Source organism: Vombatus ursinus, unplaced genomic scaffold, assembly GCF_900497805.2.
Source record: "Vombatus ursinus unplaced genomic scaffold, bare-nosed wombat genome assembly UNPS02014811.1, whole genome shotgun sequence".
Taxonomy (NCBI): Eukaryota; Metazoa; Chordata; class Mammalia; order Diprotodontia; family Vombatidae; genus Vombatus; species Vombatus ursinus.
This window is the reverse complement of record NW_020954589.1, coordinates 12,812,426-12,823,630: the sequence shown is the minus strand read 5'-3', so window position 1 is coordinate 12,823,630 and position 11,205 is coordinate 12,812,426.

Here is an 11,205-nt window from a genome sequence, read left to right as displayed (position 1 = left end):
TTCTTCTGTAGATGATATCTAAGGTTCCCTCTAACTCTTAGATTCTGGGAGTCTCTAATCAAGTCTCCCAGAGCTGTCCAAGAAAAAACTATGGCTACTTCTTCATTTCCATAAAGGACAGAGACAGCACAGGCCCAGGATCCTTTAGCACCCAGAAGCATGGGAGTTGGGGGGGGCGATGGGGGTGGGGAGAAAAGCTCCTTTAAAAAAAAACAGTCACACATTCCTACTTCACACCTAGCACTCGAATGGTTACAAAGGCTTTCATGTCTTTTGTCTCATTTGATCCCCATAATATCACTGTCAGATAGTGAGTATAAATATTTTAATCTCCATTTTACAGATAAGGAAACTGAGGCTCAGAGACATTAGGTGATTTGTCCAAGGACACACAACTCAGGGCTCAAAATCTAGTCTCCGAGTCCAGTGGGCTTTCCTCTATACCACGTTGCCTGTAACAGAGGAGTAGAAACCTCAGAGACAGCCTTGTGTAGTTTAAAGGGCCTTGGATAAACTCTGATGAGTTGTAATGAACAATCTCAGTCCCAGAGACCCATACTGACTGTATGACTCTAGTCAAGTCATTTAATTTCTCAATGCTCCAAGTAACTCTTAAAGACTTGAAGTGATTAAATAGTTGGAAATCTGCACTGGGAGACAGAGTTTACTCACTGAGAGCTGCCTTCCCTGATGGAAGTCACAGGTCTGGCTGGACCAAAGGGATTCAGGAGTCAGGAACCCCAGAGTGTGGTTCCAGCTCTACGATGGTGAACAAATTGTTTTTACCTTTAGTCCTCCATCTTCTCATCTGTAGAAAACAATGGAGTTCAACCAGAAGGTTCCAGAGCAGCACTTCTTAACTTGGGGTCCATGGACAGATTTCAGCGGGCTCAAGAACTTGGATGGAGAAAAAATTACATATTTATTTCAATATAATTGGCTTCTTTCATAATCCTATGTTATTTCATTTTATGCATTTAAAAACATTATTCTGAGAAGGGGTCTATAGGCTTCACCAGACTGCTAAAGGGGTCTGTGACATTAAAAAAAAGTTTTAAGAACCTCTGGTTTAGGGGCAGCTAGGTGGTGAAGTAGATAGAGAACCAGCCCTAGAGTCAGGAGGACCTGAGTTCAATTATGGCCTCAGATACTTACTAGATGTGTGACCCTGGGCAAGTCACTTAACACTGATTGACTCCAAAAGCAACAACAACAACAAACCCTGGTTGGGGGAAGGGAGAGAAAAAAAAATAAAGTAAAAGTACACAGCAGAGAACAAAAGAAAATCTAGAAGAAAGCAAAGAAAAACTGGGTAGTTTTGAAAACAATGTGTAGTATTTATTACATAGGTCTTCTTGAAATGGAAATCTATTGTTTTATATGGAATCCTCTCATGTTCTGCTGTGTACATGGAAATGACTCTTTTTCTTTATTCATTTCATATTTAAGTTTAAAATAAATAAAAAATTTACACCAAGAACCTCCCCCCCCCAAAAAAAAACAAACACTAGAGACTGAGGGACATGTTTGATTATTCAAGAGGAAAACACAACTAGAGAAGAAAATGGACTTGAACCTTCTAGATAGCAATTTATTGCCTGCTTGATTGGGAAAACCTTTTCTGAGGCTGTTTTCTCCTTTGCAATATGAGGCATTGGCATTTGCCCGGTGCCTATCACTGTGCTTTGCAAATAATAGGTGCTCACCTGATGCTTGTTGCTTCTCATTGCAAAGGGTCACCCAGGAATTCAGGATAGAACTGGGACCAGACCCCAAGAATCTTGATTCCCAGGCTGTTTTAGTCTTGGGTGGCAGAGCTTGAGCAGGTACCTTCTTAAGCAACAGCATCAGGAAATGACTAAGGGTCTCAAACTCTCTTGGGACACTGTCCTGAGCAAAACCTGCATTTCCAAAACATCTCGCTCTTTTATGAGTAACCTGATCCATACTGTCTTTTTCTATTGGGCCCTATGGGATCTGGTCAGGGAAGAAGAATGAAAATTTGCCCATTATAATATTTTCCCTCCAGTCTAGTAATTATTGTAGATGTCTTTTTCATTTATGCGTCAGCATGAATTTTATTTAGGGTTTGTTCTCTCAATCAGAGGGTAGCCTTCCTGGGATTATGTACCTAGCAGATTCATGGAGAGTAAAAAAACATACTTGGGGTCAGAGGAGCTGACTTTGAGTCTTGGCTCTGCTACTACCTGGGTGACCTTGGGTAGATAAATCATTTGCCATTTCTGGGACTCAGGAGGAAATCATGAGATTGTAATGATTGGGTCACTACAGATGTATACTGTCTAATCTCAACTGACAGGCAGTATGGCACAGAGGATTAAGTGCCAGTTTCCAAAATATCTAGGTTCAAGACTGGCACCTGGCTCATAATGACTGTGTGACCCTGGTCAAGGTCACAACTTTTTGAGACCTTGTCAATTTTCTCCCTTTTTTTTTCTATCATGAACAGCTGGTTTTTAATGAAATTATTTTTTATTCTGAACTTAACCAAGCCTATATAAAAAGGGAATTTCAATATTCAGAAAAAAGAGGATCCTACCTGAAATTAAGGATCTCTATTATTTGTTGCTTGTTTTTCTATTGAAGTATTTAAGTTCCTTTTGTAGCTTTCAAAGGTGTCCTGCTTGTCTGTGCTTCTTTCTGGCCTTCCTTCCCTTCTCTTCTCTGCATTTTTAAAAAGGTGCCTCTCAGTGAGCCTCTTTTGTTTCTTTCCTTTTCTTTTTTAGCCAGTTCCCTAAGATTGTAGGTAGGAGAACAGGTTCAGATCTGCATTGGGAGAGGGAAGTTCTTACACTGATCTGGACAACAACAACAATAGATGCAATTCTCGCTACATGGTTTAAATATAAGACAATACAGTATAATGGGAAAAGTACTGAACTTGAAATTAGAGAACCTGGGTTCAAGTCACCTCTGACATGACAAGCTGAGTGACCTTGGGCCTCATTTAATTCACTTAAAGGGCCTCATTCCCTAGGCAAGTGACTGAGCCTCATCTGTAAAATGAAGTGATTGAATTGTTGCTGCTCAGTTGTCCAAATCTTCATGAGCTCATTTGGGGTTTGCCATTTCCTTCTCCAGCTCATTTGACAGATAAAGAAACTGAGGCAAACAGTTAAGTGACTCACCCAGGGTCACACAGCAACTAAGGCCAGATTTGAACTCAGGAAGATCAGTCTTCCTGACTCTAGGCTGGGTGCTCTATCCACTGCATCACCCAGCTGGCCTCTGAAGTCTCTTCCAGTTCTAAAGCCTGTGATCTTCCTGGAAGTTCTAGCACCCCTTCCCATTGTGGCCTCTCACTCCCTACCTCGTTCCATATATAGCCAGAGCCAGAGAGTAATGATGTCAGAGCCAGACAACAATATATGTAGAAGTTGACTGACTGTGCATAGGTCCAGAGAGTAGCAGTAATGATCAATGGGTAGTGATAATGGGGCCTGATTGATTCCAACTGAACCTCTGAATACCACTCATTCTTCATTGATGCAGCCTTCTTTCCTGATGCACCCTGGTGACTCTACCTCCCCAAAGGTGTTCCTTCATCCCAGTTGATGTTTACCATCATGACAGAGTCACAGAACACACCTCTGTAGCTCCTTGCTTTCATCACTGAACCAAAGTCAGCTCCACACAGCTGGGGTCCATGCTAGGCTTTCATCTAGGTCTTGCTGACCTTTATCTCTTAGCAAAAGCTATTATTCTTCGTTATCATTATTTCTCTCTTCTCTTCTCCCACCCATTCTAGCTCCCTAATCATCAATCTTTAGAATGTAATCACATTTACCGAGCAAGGGCTGGGAAGCAAGAAGAAAGAGTAGCTCTCCCAGCTTTCTTTAAACCTCCTGGTACCTTTCTTAAATACTGTGTGACTTTGGACAAATCACTTAACCTCTCTAGTTTCTTCAGCTGTAAAATGATGGGCTTAGACCTGACTTCTATGGTTTCTTCCAATTTGGAATCTACAATCCCATGATCCTAATTAATTTCAACACATGAGTATCATAATAGTTTTAAGTCTCCATCAGAATTCTTTGTTTACCTTATCATTCTCACTCATTTTTATTTTTGTATGATGTTAGTGTATACTCTGTTCTGTTTTTTTTCTTTACTTTGCTTATTTCCAAAAGGTTTTTTCAGATTGCTTTGTAGTCCTCCTACTTGGTAGTTTTTATATACATTATAACAATGCCTTATATTGATGTAACAATGTATTCAACCATTCTCTTATTAGTAGACATGTGGATTTTGTTCAGTTTGGGGTTTTTTGGAATTACACAGAAAAGCTTAAAACAGATAGTTCTTTGCATTTTTCTTTTTTTTTAAATCTTTTTTATTTAAAAGTATTTAGTTATATTTTTTCAATTAGCAGAAATCTATTTTCTTTCCCGCTCACTCCTGTCTCGTTGATAACAAAGGAAAAAAACCCCACCATTTTAAACAAACAAACCTCCACATTGGCCATGTCCAAAAATTTTATGTCTCATTCAGTACCTGGAGTCCGTCACCTTTCCGTCAGGAGATGAGGAGCACACTTTATCATCAGTCCTCTGGAATCATGGTTCATCATTGTGTTGATCAGAAATCTTAAGTCTTTCAAAGTTGTTTGTCTTTACAGTAGTTATTATTTTTTTCATAATACTTTCAGTATATTTCCAGCAATCTCCATCATTTCTTTATTTCTGTTAATGGGCATCCCCCAGCTCCATAGGCTTCTAACTGTGGTGTTATCTTTGTCTCTTTCTTCTTCTTTACCCCATATATCCAATTGGTTTCCGAGTCCTATAGATCTGCTTTTGCAGTATTTAAGTTCCTCCTCTTCTCTGCAATGGCTCTATTTCAGGCCATCATAAAATAATCTTTTTTGCTTAGACTGTAATAAAAGAGCTTTTAATAAGCATCCCTTCCACTAGTCTATTCTTCTTGCAAACCATTCTTTACACTACTATATGAGTCATCATCCTATTCCAACCCTCTGATCACCAAAAACTTTTATTGGCCTGTCAATGCCCACCAATAAAGGGTAAAATCTTGATCCTGGTATTCAAGGTCTGCTGCCAACCTCTCTTTTTAGCTTCATCTCATACTAATCTTCTTTACATAGAGTCTACATTCCAATCAAACTAGACTACTCTATACCCTCATTCAGATTAATTCAATTCAATAGAACAAACATTTATTAAATGCTTACTATTTATGATAAAATACTACTGTGCTGTAAGGAATGATGAGCTGTTGATTTTAGAAAAACATGGAAAGAAATTTCCTGCTTTGTACTATGTGACAACTATTGGAAAATGTGCAGCATAAGTGACCTTCCTCAGAAATAAAATAATTTCACTCTCAGAGGGAAAAAGAGAGAAAAAAAAGAAAAACATGGAAAGACTAGCACAAAATAACGGAGTGAAATGGGCAGAACTGAGAGAACATTGTATATGGTAACAGCAATATTGTTCAAAGAACAACTGTGAACAACTAAGTTATTCTAAGTACAGTTATCCCTTCCACATTGGAACTTTCCCTGTCTTGGTTTCAATATATTGAGGATCAGCATAACAAATTAAATGGGAATTTTGGAGGAGTTTTGTGGAAGCCACAAATGACACACAAAGGCCACAGTTGACATAGAGCCTATGACCAAACACTTAACCCAAATTTTACAATAAGCTATCGTAAACACCCCATAAAAGAAAAAGGGAAAGAAAAAGAAAAAAAATTTGGACTTCTCTGGTATGAAGGGAATGCCAAAAAATTTTACACAGATTTTCTAGATTGCAGGGGCACCTTGCCCTTAACCCTGTAATGTGAAAGGGATAACTGTATTATGAATATTCAAATTAACTGCAAAGGACTTATTAAGGAAGATGCTATCCATCTCCAGAGAAAGAACTGATAAATAGAAGTACGCATAGTATGGTTTTACATATATATATATATGTGCATATATATACACACATATGTGTATATACACATGTATATAAATGTGTGTATATGTATTTGTGTGTGTGTGTGTGTGTGTGTGTGTGAAATGGTGGCCTTGTTTAGTATAGGGTGGGGAAGGAGGGAGGAAGACAGTTCAGACTTAAAATGTAACAAAAAAATAAATAAATAAAATTTTAAGTGCTTACTATGTGTGTGGCACTACACTAGGTACTAGGGACATAAGGACAAAAAAGTCTCTGCCCTCAAGCAGCTTGCATTCTACTGGGGGATATAATGTGTACAGATGAGTAAGTTCTGTAGAATGAAGGGAGAGATCAGTTTTGAGGAGGCAGGTAGCACAAATAACTGAGGAGATCAGGGAAGGCTTCATGTAGGTTATACTTGAACTAAGCCTTAAAGAAAAATAATGCTTATAGGCAGGGGAGTGAATTTCAAGCATATGGTATGACTCATATAAATTCACAGAGTCCAAAAGGTAGAAGACTGATTTGGGGGAGCAGTTATAATCTGGTTTCATCAAAACACACTGTGCATGAAGGGGAGAGGTCCATGACACAGATAGAGACACAAGAATGGAGCTGAGGAGAGAGACTTAAGGCTTAATATGAAGGTATAGGGATCATCTGCATAGAGATGATTATTGAACTCATGGAACCTGGTGAGATCATCAAGAGAGAGGAGAGAATGGGGCTCAGATCAGAGATGTGGGGAACACAAACACTTAGGTTGTAGGAGATAAGAGATAGCCTACAAAAGAGTGGTCAGACAGGCAAGAGGACAACCAAAAGAGAAAAGTGACATACAGGTTGTCCCCTTCTCTGAGCTTTTAGTATTTTTTTCCCCAATGAGAAATTTTTAAAATAGTGTTTTATTTTTTTTCAATTACATGTAAAGACAATTTTTAATATTCATTTAAAAATTTTGAATTCCAAATTTTTCTCCTTCCTTTCCCTCCCCTCTCCCTTCTCCCATCCCTAAAACAGTAAGCAATTTGATTTAGGTTATATATGTGCAATCATGTAAAATATTTCCATATTAGTCATATTGTGACACTTTTAGTCTTAAAGAGTTGTCTAGAACCCTAAGAGCTTAAATGATTTTCCCAAGGTTACTCACAAAGTGTGTGTCAGAATCTGAACTCACGTCTTCTTGGCTTTGAGGTTAGCTCTCTATCCATTATACTACCCTCCTTCTCTGGGTTTACATATAGGATGAAATGCAAACTCCTTGGTTTGGCACTTAGAGCCCTTTACAACCTACCTTTCCAGCCTTATTTTACATTACTCCCCCATTAATACACACTACAATCCAGACAAATTACCTTTCTTATCATTTTTCATGGAGGTCACTCCCTCTCTCATCTCCTTGCCTCTGCACAGGCATGAATGCATTCCCTGCTCATCTCCACTTCTTAGAATCCCTAGTTTCCTTCAAAGCTCAGCTCAAATGTCATCTTTTATGTTAAAACTATTCCTGATCCCCCCTCCCCCAGCTCCTAGTATCTTCCTTTCAAGATAACTTTGTATTAATTTTGTGTGTGCTTATATATATATGTGCACATATATACATATAATTTATGTGCACACACTCACACACACACACATATAGTCTCTTCTGGATAGGCTGTATGCTCCTTAAGGGCAGGTACTATTCCTTTTTTGCCTTTGTATCATCAGCACCTTATGTAGTGTTAATACCATCCACCTAATGCACTGGAATATAGCAAGTGCTTAATAAATACTTAATGATAGATTCAAATCAGTCCTTTCCTTCAAGGTCTGTCTTACACACTGTTGTTATTCAATAGTTTTTTCAGTTGCTTCCGACTCTTCTTTATCCCATTTGGTGTTTTCTTGGCAAAGACACTGCAGTGGTTTGCCATTTCCTTCTCCAGCTCATTTTACAGATGAGAAAACTGAGGCAAACAGGGTCAAGTGACTTGCCCAGGGTCACACAGCTAGTAATGTCTGAGGCTGGATTGGAACTCAGGAAGATGAGTCTTCCTCACTCCAGGCTGACACCACCTCTTCCATATGAAGCCTTTTATGACATATACGTGTGATTTTGTTTTCTCCCTCCAGTTTCTAAGAACATGTTGTCTAGACTTCTTTGCACTTATTCTCCCTCATGTCATATTTTTGTATTTTGTATTTTTCATTTTCCCTCCCATATTAGATTGCAAACTCCTTGAGAGTAGGGTCTGTGCTATATCTATCTGTGAATCCCAGCATCTAGCACAGAGCACCAGGGTTCAAATTCTGACTCTCTCTCTTGCTACCCGTGTGATGTTGGGAAAGCACATATAGGTAGGGGAAGGGGAAGCAGCGTGGACTCCTGGAAAGGAACACTGAATTGGAATCAGAGGACATCAATTCATATTCTACCTTCGCTGAATTGAAATTAAATTTCCACCATAAGACTTTAGGCAAGTCAGCTAACACATTTGGGTCTCGGTTTCCTTATCTGTAAAGTGAAGGGATCGGACTAAATGGTCTCTAAGATTCATTTCAACTCTAGATCTATGACCTTACATACTAGATAGATACTTAATAGTTATTTGTTGAATTGAACAATGATTCAATTAGCGAACATGCTTCCAAATTCAGAAAAAACAAATAAAATGAGAAAATTGATCTGAGGCCCCTTTCAGCTTTAAAATTCTGTGGTTCCTATAATACCTCTCCATAAACACCAGCTGTCAGTCAATAAACATTTATTAAATACCTACTATGTGCCAGGCACTGTGCTAAGCACTGGGGTTACAAAAAAAGACAAAAGATGGTCCCTGCCCACAAAGAACTTACAATCAAAAGGGGGAGACAATGATCAAAAAAATATATACAAACAAGCTGTATACAGGATAAATAGGAACTATAAGCAGAGGGAAGACACTTGAATTAAGAGGGCTTCCTGTAAGAGGTAGGATTTGAGTTGAGGAAGCCAGGGAAGCCAGTAAGCATAGATGAAGAGGGAGAGTATTCCAGGCACAGGCAAAGGCCAAATAAAACACCGTGGGTTGAGAGATGTTTGTGGTAGAGCAAGAAGGTCAGTGTCGCTGGATCACAGAGTACATGTTGAGAAGTGAGGTGGAAGAAGACTGAAATGGTAGGAGGGGAGTAGGTTAAGAAGGGCTTTGAATGACTTTGTAATTGATCCTAGAAGTGATAGGGAGCCTTTGGAGTTTATTCAGTAGGGATTTCACATGGCAGACCTTCACTGTAGGAAAATCACTTTAGTGGCTGAATGGAGGATGAATTGGTGTGGGGAGAGGTTTGAGGCAGGCAGATTCACCAGCAGACTATTGCAATAGTTCAAGTGTGGGGTGATGAAGATCCACACCAGAGTGATAGCATTGTGAGAGGAGGTAAAGAGGTATATTCAAGAGATGTTGCAAAGACGTTGAAATAGATAAGTATTGGCAACAGATTGGATAGGGAAGGTGGGAGACAAGAATGACACCCAGATTGCCAGCTTGGGGTACTAGGAGGAGGATGTGCTATTGATAGTAAAAGGCAAATATATTTATGGGGAAAGATAATGAGTTCAGTTTTGACCATGTTGAGTTTAAGATATCTACTAGACATCCAGTTTGAGACATCTGAAAGACAGTTGGAGATATAAGAATGGAGGTCAGCAGGGAAGTTGGGTAGAAAGGTTCTCAGCTGAGAGGGTGGTAGGAGAGGGAGTCATAGGAGAAGTGAGAAGGGATGAAAAGATTTGCAAGAGCTGCCACGGACAGTGGCATAGTGAGTTGATATGGGAGATTTAGTAGGATTGCCTAGCAGCAGTGAAAACTCTGCTGAGGTTTTATAACACTAATTTGTAGTGGACCTAGTCAGAACAGTTGTATGATTTTCTCCACTTTCTATCAGCAGAACGTGTTAGAGTGAAGGTGGTAGGTGGCAAGAGTGATCCAAGACTGATGCTTGGCAGGTCATAATCAGCAATAGAATAAGGGGGCCAGAGACTCAAGAGAAGGACTCAGGTGTAGAGTTGAAGTGATTCACCAAAGGGTCAAGATGAGGAAAAGAGGAGGTAATGTAGTGCAGGTGTGATGGCCTGCTAGAGAATATAGAGGTCAGTGAATTGGAAGTCACAGTGTAGATGAAGAACAGGGTTTGGTAAGGGAAGGCAGAAGGAGAAGTGGAAAGGCAAGAGATTGTGGTCAGATACAGGGGTTTCAGAATTCTACAGCATGGTGGTAGTGCATTTGTGGGTGATAACAAGATCAAGGGAATGACCGTCTTTGTGTGTGGCTGACGTGGAATGGAAGAGTAGGTCATGGGAAGTTAGTAGGTTGAGGGACTGAATGATTAGGGTGTTTGAGGGGAAAGTCAATATGTACATTGAGGTCCCCTAGTATAAGGGCAGGAGTTGAGGTGGAGAAAAAACCTGTAACCTACTACTCTCCAACATTACATTCTATTTGAGCCTATCTCCTCATTGGTTCTCACACCAAGGTTTATTCCTACAACCCAAACTTTCCCTTTTTGCATCTCAGTCTTGGAATTCCCTCCCCAGGCTTATGCAAATCTGATCCATCTTTTGAGGGCTGTCACTCCATGAAGCCTTTCCTAAATACCCTGCCCGCATGATCTCTCCCTCAGAAGCACATAGAATTTCAGGGTCAAAGAGAACCTTAAAACAATCAAGTCCAACTCCCTCATTTGATTTTTATTTTAAAAATCTGTACTGATTGTTTTTATACTACAATTATATTTCAAAATATCCTTTCCCTCACTGAATCCTCCTTTTGTAATGAAAAAAAAAAATAGCCCTCAACTGATAGAAATCTCATCTGTGAGCTTAGCTTGGGGCAGTAGATAGAGTGCTGGGCCTGAAGTCAGGAAGACCTGAGTTCAAATCCATCCTCAGACATGTACTAACTGTGTGACCCTGGGCAAGTCACTTAACCTCTGTTTGCCTCAGTTTCCTCATCTGTAAAATGGGGATAATAATAGCACCTACTTCACAGAATTGTGAGGGTCAAATGAGATAATATTTGTAAAGCAGTCAGTATAGTGCCAGGCATATAGCAGGTGCTATATAAATGTTAGCTAGCTGTTATTATTATTATGCACCATTCTGTACCTGTAGTCCCCCCATCTTTCAAGGGGAGGGAAGTATTCTTCATCCTTGGTTCTATAAGATCAAAATGAGTCAGTGAATTTAATCAGAGTTTGGCTGTCTTTTACTGTTGTTTTTATTTATATTATTGTAGTGTTTGTGTATATTGCTTTT